This window comes from Eurosta solidaginis, chromosome 1 (assembly GCF_040869045.1).
Source record: "Eurosta solidaginis isolate ZX-2024a chromosome 1, ASM4086904v1, whole genome shotgun sequence".
Taxonomy (NCBI): Eukaryota; Metazoa; Arthropoda; class Insecta; order Diptera; family Tephritidae; genus Eurosta; species Eurosta solidaginis.
In genome coordinates this window covers 348,930,153-348,954,650 of record NC_090319.1, presented here as the reverse complement: position 1 = coordinate 348,954,650, position 24,498 = coordinate 348,930,153, and the positions used below count along the sequence as shown (strand labels likewise).

Below are 24,498 nucleotides of genomic sequence, written 5' to 3'. Positions count from 1 at the left end.
CTCAAATTCTTATCGAAGGCCGTCTTTTCTATACGCATGGACAAACGTGGCACTTAGCTCCATATAAGTGCTTATCAACCTTTATTAAATTCGCTCCCCTAAACTCTTTCAATAAGTACGTTTCTCAGCACCGGCCTTCAAATGAATATATCGTTTCGGTAAGAGGCTATAAAATAGCTACTGTCATAGAAACAATTGGACACTTTTGTTCGACTTTGATATTAACTAATTGCAGCGAACCAGGACCATTTACAATCTTTTTTTCTCGAAATTTTCATACTTTGCACCAACATACCCACATTCATATTGTTTTATGAGCCGTAAATATGTTGACAACTCTGTCATAGTTAAATCTTATAGCAAATTTTTGGGAAGCGTGGGCGTATTTCTTCACCCATTAGGCCAGAGCTATATACAATATCAAAAGTAAAAATTCTGAAAAATTGCATAAAGAAAGTGAGCGTGGTATCCTTTGATTTTTTTTTTTTTTTGCATTTTTATACCACTACCTTCCAGCTACAGGTAAACTAGTTAACCAAATTTTAGCTCAATTAAAATCATTTTCAATGCTTATAATATTGTTACAAGGAAGTATGTATATATCTCGACTCCTTCAGCCCACTACGTACAAGCGTTAGCCTGTCAAACTTATAACACCTTTGTTTACAAGCACACGCTGGGTATAAAAACATTTCACTCACATCGGAAGCTTCAAAATCTTTAAGCACAGTTGAGTTGCAATTTAATGGCATTTACTTAACCCTTTTATTCTTTTCCGCCTGATGATATAATTCTAATAAATATTTATGTACATAAATCTCTTTGTGTGTTTTCTTTTTCTTATTTTCTCAATGTTAAACAAATTTGACGAGAGTAACTTTAATGTACCAAATAGCTAAATATTAAGGTGGAGAGGTAACTAAGGTAAATTGGCAGAAGGATGCGTCAAACAAAAAGGTCTGAATAAACTTTTAACAGCAAAGAAGGTTAACCGAAAGCAAAATGTAAAATACATTCAAAGGAGGCCGTTAAAATTGTGCCAACAGCAAACATAAAGCAAATACGGCAAGTACTCCAAGATCAAAACTAAACAAAGTTTAAATACAAAGAGAAGCATTTCAAAAACTTGTTGTTGAAGTAAAGTGGAGCAGAAATACAAAGTACATACATACATACGTGTTTATATAATGGCAGAAAGCACATTCACTGCAAAAGTTAGAGCACAAGTTGGTTCATCTTTTTGTATAACCCTGCTCAGCTTTATATTTGTGTGTAAAAATTGCGATCGAACTACATATGTGCAAGTGTATGTTTGTATAAAAATGTATTTTTTTTGTCTCAAATTCCAATCGCAGAAAATGAAGTATCTTATATACCCTGTTATTGGGTAACTCTTTTATACTCAGCTGAGCAGGGCTCACAGAGTATATTAATTTTGTTCGCATAATGGTAATCCGTAACGGCATAAACTAATCGAGATAGATATAGACTTCAATATATCAAAATGATCTGGGCGAAAAAAGAAATTAATTAAGCCATGTCCGTCCGTCCGTAAACACGAAAAGTTTAGTAAATTTTGAGGTGTCTTAATGAAATTCGGTATGTAAGTTCCTGGGCACTCATCTCAGATCGCTATTTAAAATGAACGAAATCGGATGATAACCATGCCCACTTTTTCGATATCGAAAATTTCGAAATACCGAAAAAGTGCGATAATTCATTACCCAAGACGGATAAAGCAATGAAACTTGGTAGATGAGTTGACCTTATGGCGCAGAATGGACAATTAGTGAAATTTTGGACAAGGGGTGCGGCACCGCCCACTTTTAAAAGATGGTAATTAAAAAGTTTTGCATGCTGTAATTGGGCAGTCGTTGAAGACATCGTGATGAAATTTGGCAGGAACGTTAATCCTATTACTATATGTGCGCTAAAAAAAATTAGCAAAATCGGATGCCGAACCCTCCCACTTTAAAAAAAAAAATTTTAAGTCAAATTTTAACAAAAAATTTAATATAATTACAGTATATAAGTAAATTATGCCAACATTCAACTCCAGTAATGATATGGTGCAACAAAATACAAAAATAAAAGACAATTTCAAAATGGGCGTGGCACTGCCCTTTTTCATTTAATTCATCTAGAATACATTTAAGGCCATAAGTCGAACAAAAATTTACCAATCCTTGTGAAATTTGGTATAGGCATAGACTCTATGACGATAACTTTTTGCAGTGAAAATGGGCGAAATCGGTTGAAGCCACGCTCAGTTTTTATACACAGTCGACCGTCCGTTCTTCCGCTCGGCCTTTAATACGATAACTTGAGCAAAAATCGATATACCTTTACTAAACTCAGTTCACATACTTATCTGAACTCACTTTATCTTGTTATTAAAAACGCCATAACCCTATACGAAATAGGCAAAAAGGGATGAAACATGGTGATTGGATTGGTTTTTTTGTCGCAAAATATAACTTTGGAAAAAAATTTGTAAAATGGGTGTGACACCTGTCATATTAAGTAGAAGAAAATGAAGAAGTTCTGCACAGCGAAATCGAAAGCCCTTGGAATCATGGCAGGAATACTGTTTGTGGTATCACATATATAAATAAATTAGTGGTACCCGTCAGATGATGTTCTGGGTCACATTTTGGTCGATATCTCGAAAACGCGTTCACAGATACAACTAAGGGCCACTCCCTTTTAAAACCCTCATTGATACCTTTAATTTGATACCCATATCGTACAAATACATTATAGACTCACCCCTGGTCCACTTTTATGGCGATATCTCGAAAAGGCGTCCATCTATAAAACCATGGCCCAGTCCCTTCTAAATTACTTTTTAATACCTTCTATTTGATACCCATGTAATACAAACACATTCCAGGGTTACCCAGGTTCATTTTCCTACATGGTTATTTTACCTTATTTTGTCTCCAAAGCTCTCATCTGAGTATGTAATGTTCTGTTACACTCGAACTTAGCTTTCCTTACTTGTTTGTTTTAAAATACTCCCCGGGCTATTTTCTTTGAACTTTGTCAGCTAATAGACAGTCAGTAAAAAGGGACCGAAAAATTTGCCAACTTCGCCTTTCACAGAGACACAATGGGTCAGATAAAGAGTCTGGGTCAAATGCGGCAGAAATAACGAAGAGGTTCTTACATACACAATCGGTTGTATGGGACATATGATATTACCATGCCAGTAAAAACAAAAGTACAAAAAAAAGTTACTGTTACGATTTTATAAGCATTTTTTAATTTGCAGAACTTTTTTCAGCAATTCATACAACCGCTTCTTAATCTGCCAAGCCATATTTATTGACAAACCCTATGGCTTTGTTACTAAGCAACTCCGCCATATAAGGCAAGCGCAATTTTTACAATGCTACAGTTGTTGGCAAGTAAATTTTCTTGCTTGTATGTATATTTTTAGGTCAATTTAAGTGCCTATAATATCATGAAATATTCCCCACATATACTAATGTTACTTAAAAATTCAAAATAATTTGCATCGCTCGTTTATTGGATTACGAATACAATATTAATTTAATATTGCTGAGGAAACGTAAACGAAATTTAATTCATGCATAAATCTGCACACATTTCACTAATTTTACGCTTAAAAAAATTTAAAAAAAAAATGTTATGGTAAATTTTCAAATTCATATCTATGGCCTTATTACGAACGCCACCGGTAAATTTATTATGGGAATATTATGTATCCGAAATTTGTTACCAGTTCATCTACACGGTTCTAATGTAAAAAAAACTAAATAAAAAAAAACTTTTTAAAAATAAGCTTTTATTAATGGTTAATAAAATTAAATAAAAAGTAAAAAATAAATTGAATGTAAAGAAATATAACACTTTGTAAGTTCATGGTAACCTTTAACGATAATTAGGCTTCTTCGCCTGCGACCAAAAAAATCCATATTGTACATAATTATATATTTTTAACATTAAAACTTTATCCCTAAATTATTAAATCCTACAATTTATATCAGAGTCCTAATTGATCTAATAATAACGTGTTAGATTGTGACAGCAAGAAAAGGAGGTCCTAAATGTTCCTAATTATACCATCAAAATTTAACACGTTTTTATTAGAACATTTAGGACTGTGATATAAACTGAAAGATTTAATAATTAAGTATAAAGTTTTAATGTTAAAAATATATAATTATGTACAATATGGAATTTTTTGTCACAGACGAAGAAGCCTAATTATCGTTAAAGGTAGCAATGAACTTATAAAGTGTTATATTTCTTTATAGTAAATTTATTTTTTACTTTTTAGTTAACTTTATTAACCAATAGTAAAATCTTATTTTTAAAAAAGTTTTTTTTTTAGTTTTATTTTTTACTTTTTAGTTAATTGTATTAACCAATAATAAAAGCTTATTTTTAAAAAGTTTTTTTCTTTAATTTTATTTTTTACTTTTTATTTCGTTTTATTAACAAGTAATAAAAGCTAGTTCTTTGAAAAGCTTTTTTCTTAAATTTAATTTAAATATCAATTTTTAAAAATTTTTACTAAGGTAAAATATTGTTTAAATTAATTATGTAATCTTTACTTAGTTATTTGTAACGTTTCTAATCCTATCCATTTCTTTTAATGCACCAACAATACAAGGTTTCTTTGAAGTCAACTTTGAACAGTCAAGTTCTTCGATTCGAAGACCTGCTAAAGACCTAACTCAGCTTAAAGCCACATAAGCTTGACCAGCAGCAAATAATTTGCAGCCTAGATAGATAGCAGCATTATCTACAGTAGCTCCCTGCGTTTTGTGCACAGTTGAAGCCCACGAAAAGACAATCGGAAGCAGTCTTCTTTCAGCTGTGCCGTGATTAAATTTAGAAGGAAATTGAAATGATTTAGGCTGTATTATGTGAACGCCATCGTTACCAAAGTCTACGCAAACTGATGGTATATCATTATGGTATAGTTGAGCACGTCTGTAATATGGCCATATAATTTCAGCGATGTGACCTATTGCTCCATTTACAAGTCTCTTAGCAACGTCATCGTTAGACCTCAACATAAGTTTAACACCAAGAAATATTTCTAGTTCTTTTGGAAGACCTCCTGTTTTGTTAATGTCTGAGTGTATTATATTATTAACATCAATCTGATCATTGTATTTTGCTCCATCAATTAATTGATCTTGCTAATAATCAGTTATCAGCTGAGTGAAAGAAATTGTGCTTTTGAAGCGATACGTTGAGCCAACTGTAAACAACCAATCAATAAAAATGTTGAGTGAATTGAGCGGAATATTTTTTGCTCACTAATTTTTCGTAAAGTTGCAACTGTTCGTTCCAAGAAGTTATCACTAATCAACTTCGCCACCAATTTTGCTTTTGGAATGCCCCCTATGCTTTGTTCAACTCATTCAAATGAATTTGTATATATGTGCATACACATGTTCAAGTGTTCTTGCAACAACAAAACGTTAAATACATTCATACATACATATGAATATACAGATTTTCGAGAAAATATATAGTATGTGTTTGCCAAAAGTGGCTTCACTTCGGATATCAGCATCTTCGGTTGTCAGATCTCTCGCGTTAAACGCTAACGCGGTGTCAGGATGAAAAAGACTCTCAACCAAATTACTGATACGAATCGCTACGTTTGTTGTACACGTTGTATCATAAACAAAGCGAAGTTACCTCGTTCTTGAACCGCTGTAGGGCATTCACCATCCTTCTAAACAAAGGACTTAGGCTTTTATTCCCTCGTGAACACAAATTTTTACCCATAACTCTGTTGTCGATTAATTTATCGAATTCTCGCAAAGTAATATTGCATTGTCATCGGAGTTATACATGTGTGCAAAATTTTAGCTCAATCGGACACCGGGAAGTGTATCAAATTTAACTTGCAAAATTTGATTACAAACAACAGCCAAGTGAAAGTAAATAAAAGCTTATAAAAAACAAAGATGCACAATTAAGAATAAAAATTAAAATGTGAACTAAATTTTCTTTTAAAAGGTATTAATATTGCTAAGAAATTCTACTGAACTAACACGGATCCACTTATTTATTTATTTCAGTTTTTTTTTTAATGTTTTTTGCTTTTTTGTTCAAACAAATATTTAGAAATCACGTACAATTTTGCATGGTAGCAAGATGATACCATCTTTTTTCTGGTAACTTTATTATCCGCAATCAGAAACGGAAAGTTGTCTGTCACTTTCGTTATAAAATAAAAGTGTAAGTGAGCGTTTGCTTTTCGAAACAAATATATTGTAACGAATTTAGGCAAATTCCGCTTATTTGCAACGTTCGTATCGCAAAACTTTTGAATAAAACACTCCATATTCTGTATTACAAAATGGTCTTTATTAGACTGCTTTGAAAGTACTTCACAATTAAACTTCACTTCGCAGCTGATAGCGTGTTTAAAACAAACTGATTTGCTTACTCAGTTTTTGCTCAGTTTTTCTTCTAGAATTTACTACTTGTGTACCAGCTACAAACTACAAATGCACGTTTATAGCATCTCATATGCACGTGTATATGTGAGTGATACTTCTACCGATTAGTGCATACTTTTGTGAGCATCTCAGATATATATATGTGTATGTGTGAGAACTACTTTGCTGATGATTGCATACTGTGAGTATCTCTCCGCTGCTGTATGTACATATATGTAGACATAATGATTGATTTGTTTATGTAAATACAAGTGACTGCTTAGTTTCGGCTTAGAGGTGAGAGTATCCCTTGGTGTTGCTAATCGTGACAATATATATAAAGGCGCACAAAGAAAATGCTTTTAGCTTATGAGCTCTTAATATTAACGCAAATTTTATGGTCATTGCAGTTTTTTTTTTCTTTTTCTCTCTAATGAGAGATCGGTCAACCAACAGGTGAGTGCCATGGTGTGGTAGGAGCGTGCCCCACCTACCATATGGAAGGTTCTGGGTTCAGATCTCGGGCAAAGGAACAACAAAAATTAGAAAAATTTTTTTTTGTATTAATTAGCAAAATAGTTTTTCTAAGCGTGGTCGCCCGAGGCAGGGATTTAGCAAACGCTCCGGGTGTATTTCTGCCATAAAATGCTTCTTAGTGAAAAATTATCTGCCTTGCAAATGCCGTTCGGAATCGGTGTTAAACATGTGGGTCCCATCCCGCCAATTTGTATGAAAAATTAAAAAGGGGCACGACACAAATTGTAAGAGAATGGTTACACGTTCGACGACTAATAATTTAAGAATTGTTACCGTCAGTGGCTAGTCTACGCACAAAATTGGTATTTTTGTTCTTTATTATTCTAGGTTAATTTGAAACCACCGTGGTGTAATGGTTGCATGTTCCGCCTACCACACCGAATGCTCTGGGTTCACACCCCGGGCAAAGCAATTTAAAAGTTTTAGAAATAAGGTTTTTCAATTAGAAGAAAATTTTTCTAAGCGGGGTCGCCCTCGGCAGTGTATGGCAAGCACTCAGAGTGTATTTCTGCCATGAAAAGCTCTCAGTGGAAACTCATCTGCCTCGCAGATGCCGTTCGGATTCGGCATAAAACATGTAGGTCCCGTCCGGTCAATTTGTAGCAGAAATTAAAAAGGAGCACGACGCAAATTGGAAGAGAAGCTCGGCCTAAAATCTCTTCGGAGGTTATCGCGCCTTACATTTATTATTATTTTTTTTAATTTGAAAAAAATTTTGTTCACCTTTTTAGTTCGATTTGTGTCTTTGAGTTATGATATCAGTAAAGTTAACAAGTAAGCGGCATATGTACTTCATATATGGGACGCTTGCACATTTTCAAGAACCGGATACTTTCTTAGAACCGGACAGTTTTGCGGATCCGTGTCCTTTTTTAAAGCCGGATACTCTTTTCAGAACTGGGCACTTTTTAGAAGCGAGTATTGTTTAGAGCGGGATACATTTTGCAATCGAATACTTTTTTAGAACCTGCTACTCTTTCTGAACTGGGTATATTTTTAAAATCGGGTACTTTTTTAAAAACTGGTACTTTTTTTTGAACCGGGTCTTTTTTGGAACCGGATACTTTTTGGAGTTCTGCCACTTTTTCATATTTCGGTACTTTTGGAACCTGGTACTTTTCCAGAACCCAGTTCTTTCTGGAACCGGGCACTTTTTTAGAGGCGGAGAAGTCGCTCGACCAAAGACACACTTATTGTGGCGGGATAAACTATATGGGATATAATATAATAATATAAAAAAAAAGAAATAAAATGTTTACTACCTACAAACGAATTTATCGATTATTGATAATAAGGTGAAGGAGTAATGTAATTTTCCTTCGATATTGTAAATGAACCTCCTTGTCTCCGAAACCATAAGCATTACCTGCCTGCCGTCCCAATATTATGTTCAGCAACAACTCTTTGCGACTGGTAGGTCAGAAGCCATCTGCCGGTGTTGTCTATTTATTTGTAATTATTTGCAAAAACGCCTGGCAAAGCAAAGTAAGCGTGAATACAGTTAAAGATTGCCATGGCGTATGCGTAACTATTGCTGACGCATAGTTTCTGCGATATAAAGCGGTGAAGACAGCTGTTAACTTGGTGGCATCATACCATTATTATAATATTCCAAAATTGGAGTAGCTCTAAGATATCACACAAATTTTTGTCTAAAACGTAAATGTTACGTATGCGCCATGCCAATCAGATGTTGTTGTATGTAAGCGCATTTTTTAATCTTTGTCTTATTTTGACACGAAAAAGAATTCTGTATGACACGACGAAATTGTTAGAGAAGCTCGGCGTAAATTTCCGCGCCGGTAAACTGCGCCTTGCATTTATTTTTTTTTATTTTCTAAGTAATATATCTCATCTTTCGTATCACTTTTATGTTCGTGATACTTCTTGTGAATTTAGTGAAATTCCGCTTATTTGCAACCTTCTGCTAACGTTCGAATCACTAAACTGTTGAATAAATAACTCCAATATTCAATAATGGAAAAAGGTCTTTATTAGACTAATTTCACAATAACACTTCTACTTCTCAACAGATAGTGTGCTTAAATCAAACTGATTACTGCTCACTCAGCTTTAGTTCCTTTTATACTCTTCGACGTCTCGTTCGCATACTTCTAGGCGTTTCTATTTCTAGAATTTACTACTCGTTTACCAGCTATATATTTCTTAGCTATAACTACAAATGCATGATTATTATAGCTTCTCACATAGCCCATGCGCGTGTATATGTGAGTGATACTTCCACAGATGATTGCCTACTTTTGGGAGTATCTCAGATATATGCATGTGTTTGTGCGTTGCTCTCCGGTGCTTGTATGGACATATGTATAGACATAAGCTTAGTATTTCCATAGAGATGATAGTATCCCTTAGTGTTTCTAATATTCGTCACAATATTATGTATGTATGTATGTATATCAAAGCACACAGTTTGATTTGAAAATAAATAAATATATAATATTCAGTATAGCCCGAACTGAGACTTCCTTACTTGCTGCCACCCATTCATAAAAGTTTAATAAAGTACGCTGATAAATTTATCTGCCAGTTGCGCCATATCGATTTAAACAGGCGGTCGAGAAAACGGCAACTAATACTATACATAAAAAAAATTAACATTTGGTGAAAATAAAGACGACACAACAGCTGACTTTGATGGCTTCACAAAAAGCAAAACTTGATAACATTATTGACGAAGGTTTCCAGGTGTTCTACAATGCGCTATCAGAAAACGGTTGCCTTTCTCAAAAATGTGTGAAAATAAAAATCTAGTTTATGTCACAAATTTTTTTGATTAGGGACTAGTTGACGGTGAAGTGCAATGATTGATATTAGAACTTTATGTTTGGTGAATATATTTTATTAGGAAGTATATATCAAATACCTAGTATTTCGTTTCCCATTTCAAGAAAAATTTAAATCGACTGTTTTGGCCACTCTAATGGTTTTGATATAAACCACACATATGAAAAATCTAAGCACATGTATGGGTATTTCATTTAACAGCTAAATACTGAACAAACTTTGATATTCTACTGCTGTCAGAAGTTTCTTACCGTTTTCAAAATATTTTATGTTTGTGAACTAATCAAAAAGTGAAAGTTAACTACAAACGTACATTCTAAAATATGCACAACTACATAATTTAGTATATTTATGGAAGTACTCAATTATCAGTGTGGATTCATATGATGCCACCAGGGATTTTAAATAACTGTTACTGGTCAAAGTTTAAAACAAAATAATCTTCTTGAAGGGGCTAGGCCACCAGAACGTATGATTGATTTAAGTTTGTTTTTAGTTTAACTTTAAAAAATCAAAATTAATCAAACTTTTTGAACTTTTGTTTTGAAGAGTAATTTTCAAGGCTTTATAGGTTTATTTTAATGTTATTAACATATCTTTCCAATTTTGTTGTTCTGCTTGTAGCTTATATTTGAATAATTATGTTATTGTTGCGTGTGTTGCTTTTGTTACGCTTAATTCAAAAAATCTGTGGTTTCAGAAGGAATAATCACTTCATATTTTTAATCCATTGGGTCGGGTGTTTCTATAACGTAAATATTTGCGTATGCAAATAAAATTTCCTGAGAAAAAAATGGAAATATAATATTTTTTATTTTTTCAAACGAATTGATAAATTTAAATCATAATTTAAAAAAGTGACTTTTATCATCAAATCTATAACCGCTTTGATCACGCTATTGATACTCTACAGAGATATTCAGGAATAATTTGTTTGATATAAATACTAGCTATAATACTTATTTGCCACTTTTACATGTTGTTGGTATTTTGTTTACAAATACAATATTTCCCTTAATTTTACTGATTGATAGAATCACAAGCAACCGAGCTCGTCAATTTTTGCATTGAATGTTGAGGTAGGCTCCCTTTAATGTAAAAGACTAAGGAGAGCTGATTAATAGTAAAAATTCAATACCATATTGTTTGTATATGCCATATCATAAATCTAAGGTCGAATTTTCTAAAATGTGTGTTTGCGCATTTTTGTCACCTGTTGTGTTTAAGATAACAAGTACGGAAGTAAACGTTCAGGCGAAACTGAACGTTATATGATCGCATGTGTGCCCTTATATATTGTCACGGATATTAGCATCACTAAGTTATCCCATCACTAAGGCGATGCTAAGGCCATGCCAAGCAGTATTTACGTTAATAATCAAATCAAGTATACACATATATAAGGCAGCCCAGAGAGATGTCACACACAGATGCATTTACTAATACGCCTATGTGCGCGCGAGAGACTGAAAACTACAAACCAGGCATGCTTAACGAACGAAACGATATCATTTCGTTACGATAATCAACGCTAATAAACGAAACGAAGTCACTTCGTTTCGTTTATTAACGTTAAGAACATCAAATTAACGTTAATTTGACGATCTTAACGTTAATAAACGAAACGAAGTGACTTCGTTTCGTTTATTAGCGTTGATTATCGTAACGAAATGATATCGTTTCGTTCGTTAAGCATGCCTGCTACAAACATTCACATCAATAATTCAATCTTTATGTATCTACATAAACGAATAAATAATTGCGTCTACACATATGTACCATGTACGAATACGAGCAGCGGAGAGTCAGTGCGCAAACACATGCATATATCTGAGAAGTTTGAGAGCTACTGGACTAGTAGATTCTGGAAGCGCCTAAAAGATGTATAAAATTGTGCAATTTTAGTTATAGCTGAGAAGTTTGAGAGCTCATGGACAATGCTAGTACATTCTGGAAAAATGCAAACGAGGAAACCAAAGGGTATAAAAGGCAACAGATGAAGAGGCGCTGTAATTCAGTTTGAGTTGAGCAACAAATCAGTTATTGCTTAAGCACGCGATCTGGCGGCCAATAGTAGAGTTTAATTTGAGTTATCAATCAGTTTGGTTATTAAGCCAGCGAGTAGCAAAGTATAAGTGTCATTGTGAAGTACTTTAATAAAGGCCATTTTTCCATTATTCAATATTGGAGTTATTTATTCAACAGTTTAGTGATTCGAACTTAGCAGAGGATTGCAAATAAGAGGATTTGCAAGTAAATTCGTTACAATATATACAACCTTAAGGTTGGGTTAGGTTAGGTGGTTGCCAACCTGATAGGGTTTGATAACTGTAGCTACTTGGAGAATCGTGGCATAGCAAAGATATAGTTTCGAATGCGACCGATCTCAACCTTAGATAAATCCTTCGGAGGTACAAGTGAGTCGTGACCGCAGTACTGTCGCCTAGTACTGGCAAAAGCTAGGCAATCAAGTGTAAAGAGATTCGATGATTCCACCTCATCATTCTCCATACATTTAAAGCAGGATGGGGTCTCCAGTAAATGGAGGCGTACCGCATGGATTCCCACTGAACAACGCCCTGTCGAAACCCCAATGGCAATTGATAGATGAGCCTAAGTTAACCCAATTATTTCTGCACATTTCCTGCCATCAACTTCAGGCCAGAAATATTTTGCTTCCCTGCATCTATGCAGGTTCAAACCACAGGTGGCAAGCAGAATCCCAAAATCACTACATCCATCTTCAGCCGGTTCAGTTGTACTGATGCGGGCAAAAAGATCCCTTTGATATCACTATGGCACGGGACCCAGAAAATCTGAATCATAATATAGTTCGATACAATCGCAAGCGAAGCCAAGCATTCCCAGACCACCCCAATCACATTTCAGCCAAATTCAAGGCTTTGATAGCCGCTTGGTTATCAAAGTAGATGTTATATTCCCTAATCGTAGTAACACTGGATATTATTTCGCTCACCGTATCCTTATTCGCAGAAACTTCCACTTGCAAGATGCTGCAGTGAACAGCCAACTTAAACTTGCGGCTTACGTTAAGCCCTTGAACCCCCCCCCCCCCCCCCCAATAACCTTTCCGGCCAATTCGAACCACCCCTGAACAAGTTAACCTGGGTCCTAGTTAAGTCCCCTTTCCCATTCATCTCTCGGGGGAATGACAGTGGTGAAGGTTCTACAGGGAGAAGTTATCGGCATACAATAGTCCGTCTTCTCAGGGTTAAAGTCGAGCCTGGTAAGAAGGCTAGTTTGTCTGAAGTCATAAAGCCCATAGCCCATATCATGAAGCCTAACCAACGAAATTGGCATGGTCAACTTTCCCGCAATACCTTAATGCGACGTTTGTAAGAAGTCGGCGTGGTTGTCAACTGGCTTTGCGCAGATATACATAAATGTAAACCAAGAAACAAACTTTTTTCGAGTTGCTGAATTATATCAATCTTTGATTTACGAGTTTCAAAACCTTCGAATTTTTTCCACTAATGTTTGCGATGTCACTCCAATTTTTTTAATTTTACAAAATTTCTGTGCTGTGACATTGAATTGAATAGCCCGCCAAATTTCACCAATTTATCAATATTTGTTCATGCACTGTCCCAATTTTTTTTTCGAAATTTTCCTTATTGAAAAAGTGGATGGGTTAATAATCTGATTGCGACCATATTTATTATCAACCTATTTGGGGCTCGTGTAATGAATTCGAAGAAAACATCTCAATATTTGCTAAAGTTGTCGTGTAAGTGGTGGGAGTGATTGCAAAATGATTTCGCTAATTTTTGCTCGAAAGAATTATCACCATTTTGTCAATGCTCCAACTAATCTTCGGTGGGATTGGTAGATTCTTTTTTTTGCTTTTATACCAATAATAGTATTATAGAATTGAACAGAACAATAGACGAGGCTACGTCCTTTTTCAAAAATACACATACCTAATATGGAAAAGATAGCTCAGATTTTACTCAAGCTAACGTGTTAGCATCTTTCTTTCATCTTTCCACCGGTACCCGCCTGTGGAAGCAGAGGAAGAGGGCGGCCCCCACTCAGCTGGAAGGATCAGGTTAAAACGATTTAAACTCCATTGGTGTGCCCAATTGGCGCCAGTTGTCAGAGCGGAGAGCTTTGTTGGACGGCCATAATCGGTTAAACGGTTAAGCGCCAGTTAAGTAAGTATGTAACGTTTTAGCAGGCAAAGTCTTAATATATATCGATTCCGTTATGCCACTACGTACAGCCGTTGTAATACCCTTATGTACGTTATATTACCCAAATAGACCCAGAATATAATAAAAATGGAAAAAAAAAATATTATCCACTAATCAAACGAAGTCCTAAAAGTGTGGGAAATAGCTTTTGATATCATGAAAAGTTGGAGTAGCTCTGCGCTATATAAATGATTACCCAAATCAACCCAACAAGTTTATTTTAAATAAAATTATAAAATGGCTTAATTTTTTCTCGGGAAATGGACATACCAGTAATGGTTTTTTCCTGAATGGGCTTTTACGATCTAAAGTTCTTGCATCAAGGGCTTACGCCACCTTTAAACTTTTTTATTTTTATTTTTTTTTTCAAATGTTAGTCATAACAATTGAAGATGTTTAAGTTCGGGTGTAACCGAACATTATATACTCAGCGTGAGCTTCAATTGTACATTTCATTTCAGATAAATTACTTTTCTACATAACACGTGACACCGCCCGTTTAAAAAAATTTCTCCCCATTTCCTCTTACAATAAAACTTAATAAGTTAAATATCATTGATTCAAAACTTTTTTTTGCTAAGTTGTAGCTTATAATTCTAATCTAGAACCCTTTTAAGCTTGTTTTATATCTAAGTTACCGTGTCTTTAACCGATCCCGTCCATTTTTACTAGAAACATTTTCTGCTATAGGGAAAATTTGTGTACCCAATTTTATTACAATCCGGACGGAAGGACATGGCTGAATCAAATTTTTTTTCGATACTGATGATTTTGGTATATGGAAGTATATATCTATTTCGATTCCTTCATACCTGTACAACCAACCGTTATCCAATCAAAGTTAATATACTCTGTGTGCAAAGCACGCTGAGTATAAAAATACACGAAGTATATTAACTTAAAGCCGGGTTTTTCTCGTAACGACGTTTTCCAATTAAAATCTTTTTTAACCAAATTTTTTTAAGTCTATCAGTTTGTTAACCAGTTCCCATTCATCTCTCGGGGGAATGACAGTGGTGAAGGTTCTACAGGGAGAAGTTATCGGCATACAATAGTCCGTCTTCTCAGGGTTAAAGTCGAGCCTGGTAAGAAGGCTAGTTTGTCTGAAGTCATAAAGCCCATAGCCCATATCATGAAGCCTAACCAACGAAATTGGCATGGTCAACTTTCCCGCAATACCTTAATGCGACGTTTGTAAGAAGTCGGCGTGGTTGTCAACTGGCTTTGCGCAGATATACATAAATGTAAACCAAGAAACAAACTTTTTTCGAGTTGCTGAATTATATCAATCTTTGATTTACGAGTTTCAAAACCTTCGAATTTTTTCCACTAATGTTTGCGATGTCACTCCAATTTTTTTAATTTTACAAAATTTCTGTGCTGTGACATTGAATTGAATAGCCCGCCAAATTTCACCAATTTATCAATATTTGTTCATGCACTGTCCCAATTTTTTTTTCGAAATTTTCCTTATTGAAAAAGTGGATGGGTTAATAATCTGATTGCGACCATATTTATTATCAACCTATTTGGGGCTCGTGTAATGAATTCGAAGAAAACATCTCAATATTTGCTAAAGTTGTCGTGTAAGTGGTGGGAGTGATTGCAAAATGATTTCGCTAATTTTTGCTCGAAAGAATTATCACCATTTTGTCAATGCTCCAACTAATCTTCGGTGGGATTGGTAGATTCTTTTTTTTGCTTTTATACCAATAATAGTATTATAGAATTGAACAGAACAATAGACGAGGCTACGTCCTTTTTCAAAAATACACATACCTAATATGGAAAAGATAGCTCAGATTTTACTCAAGCTAACGTGTTAGCATCTTTCTTTCATCTTTCCACCGGTACCCGCCTGTGGAAGCAGAGGAAGAGGGCGGCCCCCACTCAGCTGGAAGGATCAGGTTAAAACGATTTAAACTCCATTGGTGTGCCCAATTGGCGCCAGTTGTCAGAGCGGAGAGCTTTGTTGGACGGCCATAATCGGTTAAACGGTTAAGCGCCAGTTAAGTAAGTATGTAACGTTTTAGCAGGCAAAGTCTTAATATATATCGATTCCGTTATGCCACTACGTACAGCCGTTGTAATACCCTTATGTACGTTATATTACCCAAATAGACCCAGAATATAATAAAAATGGAAAAAAAAAATATTATCCACTAATCAAACGAAGTCCTAAAAGTGTGGGAAATAGCTTTTGATATCATGAAAAGTTGGAGTAGCTCTGCGCTATATAAATGATTACCCAAATCAACCCAACAAGTTTATTTTAAATAAAATTATAAAATGGCTTAATTTTTTCTCGGGAAATGGACATACCAGTAATGGTTTTTTCCTGAATGGGCTTTTACGATCTAAAGTTCTTGCATCAAGGGCTTACGCCACCTTTAAACTTTTTTATTTTTATTTTTTTTTTCAAATGTTAGTCATAACAATTGAAGATGTTTAAGTTCGGGTGTAACCGAACATTATATACTCAGCGTGAGCTTCAATTGTACATTTCATTTCAGATAAATTACTTTTCTACATAACACGTGACACCGCCCGTTTAAAAAAATTTCTCCCCATTTCCTCTTACAATAAAACTTAATAAGTTAAATATCATTGATTCAAAACTTTTTTTTGCTAAGTTGTAGCTTATAATTCTAATCTAGAACCCTTTTAAGCTTGTTTTATATCTAAGTTACCGTGTCTTTAACCGATCCCGTCCATTTTTACTAGAAACATTTTCTGCTATAGGGAAAATTTGTGTACCCAATTTTATTACAATCCGGACGGAAGGACATGGCTGAATCAAATTTTTTTTCGATACTGATGATTTTGGTATATGGAAGTATATATCTATTTCGATTCCTTCATACCTGTACAACCAACCGTTATCCAATCAAAGTTAATATACTCTGTGTGCAAAGCACGCTGAGTATAAAAATACACGAAGTATATTAACTTAAAGCCGGGTTTTTCTCGTAACGACGTTTTCCAATTAAAATCTTTTTTAACCAAATTTTTTTAAGTCTATCAGTTTCGAGCAGTTTTGAATAAACGTACTAATGTATACTTATTGAAGCTATAGATTCGAATTTGCTTAAAATTCTTCGGGTTTTATTTAAAAGAAATCCCTTATACATGCATTGATTTTGGGTCGTACAAATGGACTTACCATTTTAGAGAAGTTGTCGTTTACATATAATTAATATGCAAATAAAATGAGTCACTTTAGATAGTTACTAACTTCAAAGTCCACTGTCTGGGATACTCAAAAAAAACATTGTTTGTACTAAACAAAGAAACAGACATCACAAGACCTCCCTTTTTGCAAACATTCACTCCATTGCTATAGTTATTTTAGGCGTATATTTTTAAACGTAACTTTTATAAGCCAACTTCTGCTTGTTCCTAAAATGTAAATTATGGCATCTGAGTTTTGAATACTTTTGATCTTTCGCAAGTTATTTGTGCCAATGGCCATGTACATGTGTATGTCTTACCTAATAAGTTATGACTTTCAAAAAAGTTCCATCCTAAATTTATTTTATTCCTTTATGTCTATGGACACCTATTTACTTCAAAAACTTATTTTATTATTGTTATCAAGACTGTTTGTTGGCAACATATTTATCTTGAAATGACATATTGCGTTAAACCAATGTCAGTGTTCTCTATACATATTTAAATAAAAAAGCGTCTATCTATAGGTAGTGTCTTTTTTTTTTTAAAGAAAAATATTTTTTTATTTTTTAAGTTTGTTAACAAAAATATTTATTGCGTGATAAAATAGCAACTTTTTTGAAAATTTTGTATTATTTCTGAAATATAAGCAAATCGGTGATTTACTAGTCTCGAAAATTGCAAACGAAATTTACGCGGAAGTTCTTAGTTAAACCATTTGCAACCAGTTTGTGGAATCCGTTTTGTCATATTTTGCTTGCTTTTGAAATACGTAAATAAATTTAATATAAATTCATAATATGGCGCAAAGACCAAAGACTAAAACTACTCGGCAAACAGCGGCAACATCTTCCCCACTTCTCACTCCAACGTTTGCTAAATCTTCAACAATTGAGAGTCCACCACCAATTTCGAGTGAGATTTCGCGCCTAGAGGCAAAAATGTTTATGTGGAAAGAGAGCATCGTGGAACATCTAAAAGAGTCAGAGGAGCGAGTTTTGCAGAGAGTTGGTGAGTTGGTAGCGCAAATAGCAAATTTAAAAATCAATTATAGCAAAATGGAAAAAAGGGTTGAGTTGGCTGAAAGTGAATGTAGATAGCTTAGATCAGATGTAATTTCTTTAAAAAGCCAGCTCAGTGAATGCCAAAATAATGAGGTGCTGTCTGATTTATTGTTAAGTGGGGTTCCCCAAACGCCAAATGAGGATTTGTCTGGAGTATTTCAGAGCATATGTCGCACGGTTCAAATAAGCGCGCTAACAATACGTGATGTTTTTCGAATTTACAAGAGCAAAAATGGCAACTCACTCATAATAATAAAGCTCAATTCGGCTACCGAACGATCTTTGCTTTTAAGAGCAATTGCGAACTTTTGTAAAACAAGTTGGGCATAGTGGAAATGGCAAAATATTTGTCCATGAGTGCCTAACGAAGAATAACCGCGAGATATTACAGTATGCACTGCAACTGAAAAAACAGAAGCGACTCACTGCTGTTTTCTCAATTCGTTGATGTGTGTATGTTCGCGCTAGTCAACAAAGCGAAGCGCAGAATATTAATGACAGAGAAGGCGCTGATAAAATTGCAGCAGGTCAGCACATGAAGAAAAGTACTCAACTATAAATATATGATAAACCTGATTTACTCATTCTTGATTTTTTGGTTATTCACAATTTTTATTACTTCTTTTTTTATAGTGTTTATTTCCCTAACTTTACTCTTTATGTTCTCTATATTTCTAATTGGTTTTTACAGCTTACTTAAAATCATCCAGCTTGTTTATTTTGATTATGGATAAATTGACCAATGATTGTGCTGATAGTGGGCATGTAAGGTTCATACTGAGTCAAATTTCAAAAGAAAATGCATTTAATTTATCTCACCTAAATACTCGTAGTCTTACGGTTGAAAAATTAGATTATCTTTCTTATATATTTGCTGAGCAAAATATTGATTTAATTTGCATGATGACTATGTATTACTGCGAAATGACAGAAAAGTCAATATTCGTGGTGGTGGAGTTGCAATTTATTGCAGAGAGGTTTTAAACCCAAAGATAGTTTATTGTTCAGATGACGCAAGTGTGGTTGAATATATTTTCATTGAAATAGGTGACTTACGAACAAACTGCTTCGTAGCGTGTGTTTATAACCCGAATAGGACTAACGATTTGGCAGATTTATTTAAGAAAATTTCTGAATTTACAGTTAAATACCAACATGTTGTCATCTGCGGAGGTCTTCTTATTAACGATTCCCGTAGTAGAAGCATAATTGGTAATTTTCAGGCTTATAACTTGAACATTGTTAACCAGTTCGCCACACGCTTTGCGCCAAATAATAAACCAACATGCTAGATCTTATATGCGGTAACAATACTAAGTTTGTAAACCATGTTGACCAAATTCCTATGGAGGGTATCTCTGACCATGAAATGATTTTCCTATCCTATGGTTTAAAATTTAATGCATTAGAGCACGACATAGAATTGACGTACAGAGATTTCAATGGCATAGTGATAGAAGCATTAAAGGAAGAGGTCTCTCGTCTGGACTGGAGTGGATGTTTTTCATTTTCTCAGTTAGATGAAAAGTTGAAATATTTTAATAATCTTGTCCACTACCTCTTCAGTAGATTGTTACCCCTTAAAACTATTAGAGTTCGAAGTAATAAGAAACCATAGTTTACAAGAGTAATTATAAATCTAATAAGAAAGGGGGTAGAGCATACAGGGAATGGAAAATATCTCAGAGTAAAAACCACTGGGAAGCTTACCGCCTTTTGCGTAACCAAGCTACCCTGTGCATTCGGAATGCCAAGATAGCATACCTAAACACAAAATTTAATAATAATTTGCCCCCTAAAACGCTTTGGAAAAATCTTCGCTCGTTGGGAATATCTAATAACAGTAAAATTCAATGTAATTTTGATCCGAATGAAATGAACCAACATTTTTTGGGCAGTAGTTCTGATGGTAATGCTAATGATAGTATCGATAATATGTCCTTCAGTGTAGGCAGTAGACCAAATATTAATGGCTTCAATTTCTCAGTGGTTACAGAGGCTGAAGTGTTAATCGCTATATTTGCTATTATGTCGAACGCTGGAGGAATCGATGGAATTAGCATACGATTTATCAAACCAATCCTTCCTGTTGTTATATCTCCGCTTACTCACATTTTCAATTTTTCTGAAAGTGGCAGTAGTTTTCCTAGTCAATGGAAAACAGCCAATGTTGTCCCGGTCCCCAAAACTAAGTCTTCGAGTTCGTGCAATGAGTTTAGACCTATAAGTTTGTTGCCTTCTTTATCGAAGGTATATGAGAAGTTATTGGCAAGGCAAATAACTGAACATATAACTACGAATAATTTGCTATCGGACGTCCAGTTGGGATTCAGAAGAGGGCACAACTGTGCGTCATCCGTGTTAAAGATTATTGAAGATATACGTCCAGCCTATGACAACAATGAACTCACTGTGTTAGTACTACTGGATTTCTCCAAAGCTTTTGATACGGTTGATTTCAAAATACTTCTTTTCAAGTTCGAAGTCAGCTATAATTTTAGCCCTTTTGCAATCAAGTTAATGCGAAGTTATCTCTTCGAGCGATTTCAACAGGTTCAATGCGACAACCAAGTCTCTAGTCTAAAACCAATCATATCTGGTGTTCCACAGGGATCGATCCTAGGACCATTATTGTGTACACTCTTCACCAATGACATAATTACTTGTTGCCACAATGCTTCCATACATTTATATGCAGACGATACCCAATTATACATGTCTCGACCTATCGGTCTTTCCGAAGACTTATTTGCTAGACTGAGTGAAGACTTTAGACGTATAGCAAACTGGGCTAAACTAAATAAACTATCTCTCAATGCAGCTAAATCTAAGGCTATTGCATTAGCAAATACATCAAATGAAGTAAACAACTTTCCTGATATTATTCTCAATGGAGATAAAATCATTTTTCATAATGTGGTAACTAATTTAGGTTATAAAATCAACTCTAAACTGACTTGTGTTGACCATATCAACCTTGTGGTGAGGAAGATATATAATACCTTGCGTAATTTATACAGAACTGCCTATTTGTTACCACGAGACGCTAAAATGAAACTGGTCAAAGCTCTAATAATACCTCAAGTCTCTTATGGTGAACTAATATACGGTAACCTGGACTCAATGTCACTCAACAAATTGCAGCTGGCCTTTAACAATGTTGCCCGGTTTGTTTTTTCTAAAAAGAAATTTGATCACATATCTTCATATGCAATGCAGATTCTCGGATGCGATATTTATAATTTCCTAAAAATGCGAAATCTCTGTTTTTTGCATAAGCTAATACGCTCACAAAAGCCGCCGTACTTATTTAACAAACTAAGTTTCTGCCAATCTACACGGACTTTGAATCTATTAGTCCCGACTTTTAAGTACACAATGTCATCTAGAATATTCTTTGTCAGTACAATCCGTCTATGGAACTCACTCCCATACGCAACTAAAGCTATTAGGAAAGCAGGATGTTTTAAGCAGGCAGTATTATCTCTTCTCAACTCTTAACTTACCTTTTAATTATACATCTTTATCCTTGTCACAAAAATGTTAAGCTGAGGATATTTAATTGTTAAAGAATAAGTTTATTTTATTATCTTTTTAACTCTTCTATTTACGTTATATTATATTAGATTATATTATAATATATTACTCTAATTTTATTTTTGATAATGTGATACGATTGATGTACTATCTAAAAGACTATGTCTTACTTGTACAAAAAAATTAAATAAATGAAATGAAAATAAAATGAAATTGTAAATAACAAAATAATAGCTTATGGAGCCAGTGTTTTGATATCGTAAGCGCCAAAAAGCAAACTTTGCAAAAGACGATTTTGTAATTGTCGAAACTTCAACTTGCGAGAACGACTGTGCTATACACTAATCTAGTCTTGTCATCGTTAACAAGGCAGTGTCAAAATTGAGTTACTGAATAGCATAGTCGTTATAGAAAGTGAAATCTTTTTAGCTAAAATTTCGACAATTATATTGAATTTAATAGAATTAGCAAGGAAGGTAAGTTCGGGTGAAACCAAATATTACATACTCGGCTGAGAGCTTTGGAGACAAATTTTCTTTTTCATGAATACATACAAATGGTAATACTAAAAAGTAGAGCAATTTGCCTTTGCTATCTTTCTTCAGCTATCAGTTCGTTTTATTTGAATATTTTTTTTTAGTTTGGTTAAATATGAACGCAATTCAAGATATCGCCATTAAGGTGGACCAAGGGTGATTTTATAATATGTTTGTACGAAATGGGTATCAAATTAAATATTAATAAGGGTTTTAAACGGGAATGGCCCTTAGTTATATATGTGAAGGCGTTTTCGAGATATCGACCAAAATATGGACTAAGGTGAGCCAGAACATCATCTATCGGGTACGGCTAATTTATTTATATATGTAATAGCACGAACAGTATTCCCGCCATTATTCCGAGGGCTTTTGATTTCGCCCTGCAGAACTTTTTCATTTGCTTCTATTTAATATGTATTAAAATACATTTTTTCTAAAGTTATATTTTGCATCAAAATACCAATCCAATCACCATGTTTCATCCCTTTTTTCGTATTTGGTATAGAATTATAGCACTTTTTTGATTTTTCGAAATTTTCGATATCGAAAAAGTTGGCGTGGTCATAGTCGAATTTTGCCCATTTTTAATAACAAGATAAAGTGAGTTCCGATAAGTACGTAAACTGAGTTTAGTAAAGTTTATCGATTTTTGCTCAAGTTATCGTGCTAACCGCCGAGTGGAAGGACAGACGGTCGACTGTGTATAAAAACTGGGCGTGGCTTCAACAAATTTCGCCCATTTTAACAGAAAACAGTTATCGTCACAGAAGCTATGCCGTTACCAAATTTCAAAGGATAGGTAATTCTAGACAAATTAAATGAAAAAGGGCGGACCCACGCCCATTTTGAAATTCTCTTTTAATTTTGTATTTTGTTGGACAATATCATTACTGGTGTTAAACGTTGACATAATTTACGTATACTCTGTAAAGATATTCAATTTTTTGTTAAAATTTGATTAACATTTTTTTTTTTTTAAGTGGGCGTGTTCGTCAACCGATTTTGCTAATTTTTATTTCGAACACATACAGTAACAGGAGTAACGTTCCTTCCAAATTTTATCATGATATCTTCAACGACTGCCAAATTACAGCCTACATAACTTTTAAATTACCTTCTTTCAAAAGTGAGCGGTGCAAAGCCCATTGTCCAAAATTTTACTTATTTTCTATTCTGCGTCATAAGGTCTACCCACCTACCAAGTTTCATCGCTTTATCCGTCTTTGGTAATGAATTATCGCATTTTTCGGTTATTCGAATTCGATTTCGTTCATTTTAAACAGCGATCTGATATGAGTGCCCAGGAACTTACGTACCAAGTTTCATTAAGATACCTCAAAACTTACTCAAGTTATCGTGTTCAAGGGCAGACGAACGGACGAACGGACGGACATGGCTAAACGAATTTATTTTTTCGACCAGATCAGTTTGATATACAGAAGTCTATATCTGTATTGATTAGCTTATGCTGTTATGGGGTACCGTTTTGCGAACAAAATTAATATACTCTGTGTGCTCTGCTCAGCTGAGTGTAAAAATAGGTAGATGCTTTGTGTGCGGATGCAAAAATTTCACGTTTTTTGTGATCTGCATGAAAAAACTATAACCATGAATTATTCCAACAGTATATGACGTAAGCGTAAGTATTTGATGAAATTTGAAGCTTCTAGCCGTAAAAACGTGGGCAGAAAAGACAGTTTATATGGGGTATATATTATATATACCACCGATCTCTATGTTTTTTCAGATAACAATGACTGCCCTATACGTAAGCATTTGAAGCCTCTAGCTGTTAAACTGGGGCAGTAATGACGAAAATCTGCTTATCTGAACAATCGGTTGTAGGGGATATATGATATATATACGACCGATCTCATTCATTTTTCCAGACCACAACATTTACATTGTGCGAAAGCATATGGTGAAGCTTGTAGCTTCAATCTGGTAAATTGAGGAATATATGACAAAAATCCTCTTTTCTGAAAAATCGGTTGTATGGAGGATCTATAGTGGTCCGATCCGTCCGGGTCAGGCAAATGTCTAATCGGACACCTAAATCTTCCCGCTCACCAAATTTTATCAAGATAGCTCAAAAATTGAGAGACTAGTTTGCATACAAACAAACAGACGAAGATGGCTAAATCAACTCAGCTTTCATCCTGATCGTTTCAGTGTACTTACCCACCAAGTCTATCTC

At 34.5% G+C, this 24,498-nt stretch overlaps 1 protein-coding gene across 9 annotated transcripts in view; it reads left to right on the top strand.

Moving 5' to 3' along the window:
* The window catches only part of Octbeta3R (Octopamine beta3 receptor), a 492,955-nt gene that overhangs the window by 45,691 nt on the left and 422,766 nt on the right, over positions 1-24,498 (top strand). Inside the window, exon 1 of one of the 9 annotated variants that reach the window (XM_067762584.1) lies at positions 6,869-6,890. The exons of the other annotated variants lie outside the window; for them this stretch is intronic. The gene's annotated coding sequence lies outside the window, so the exon portion shown is untranslated. Of the gene's footprint in view, positions 1-6,868; positions 6,891-24,498 lie in introns of those variants that run through there. 9 annotated transcript variants of the gene reach the window in all.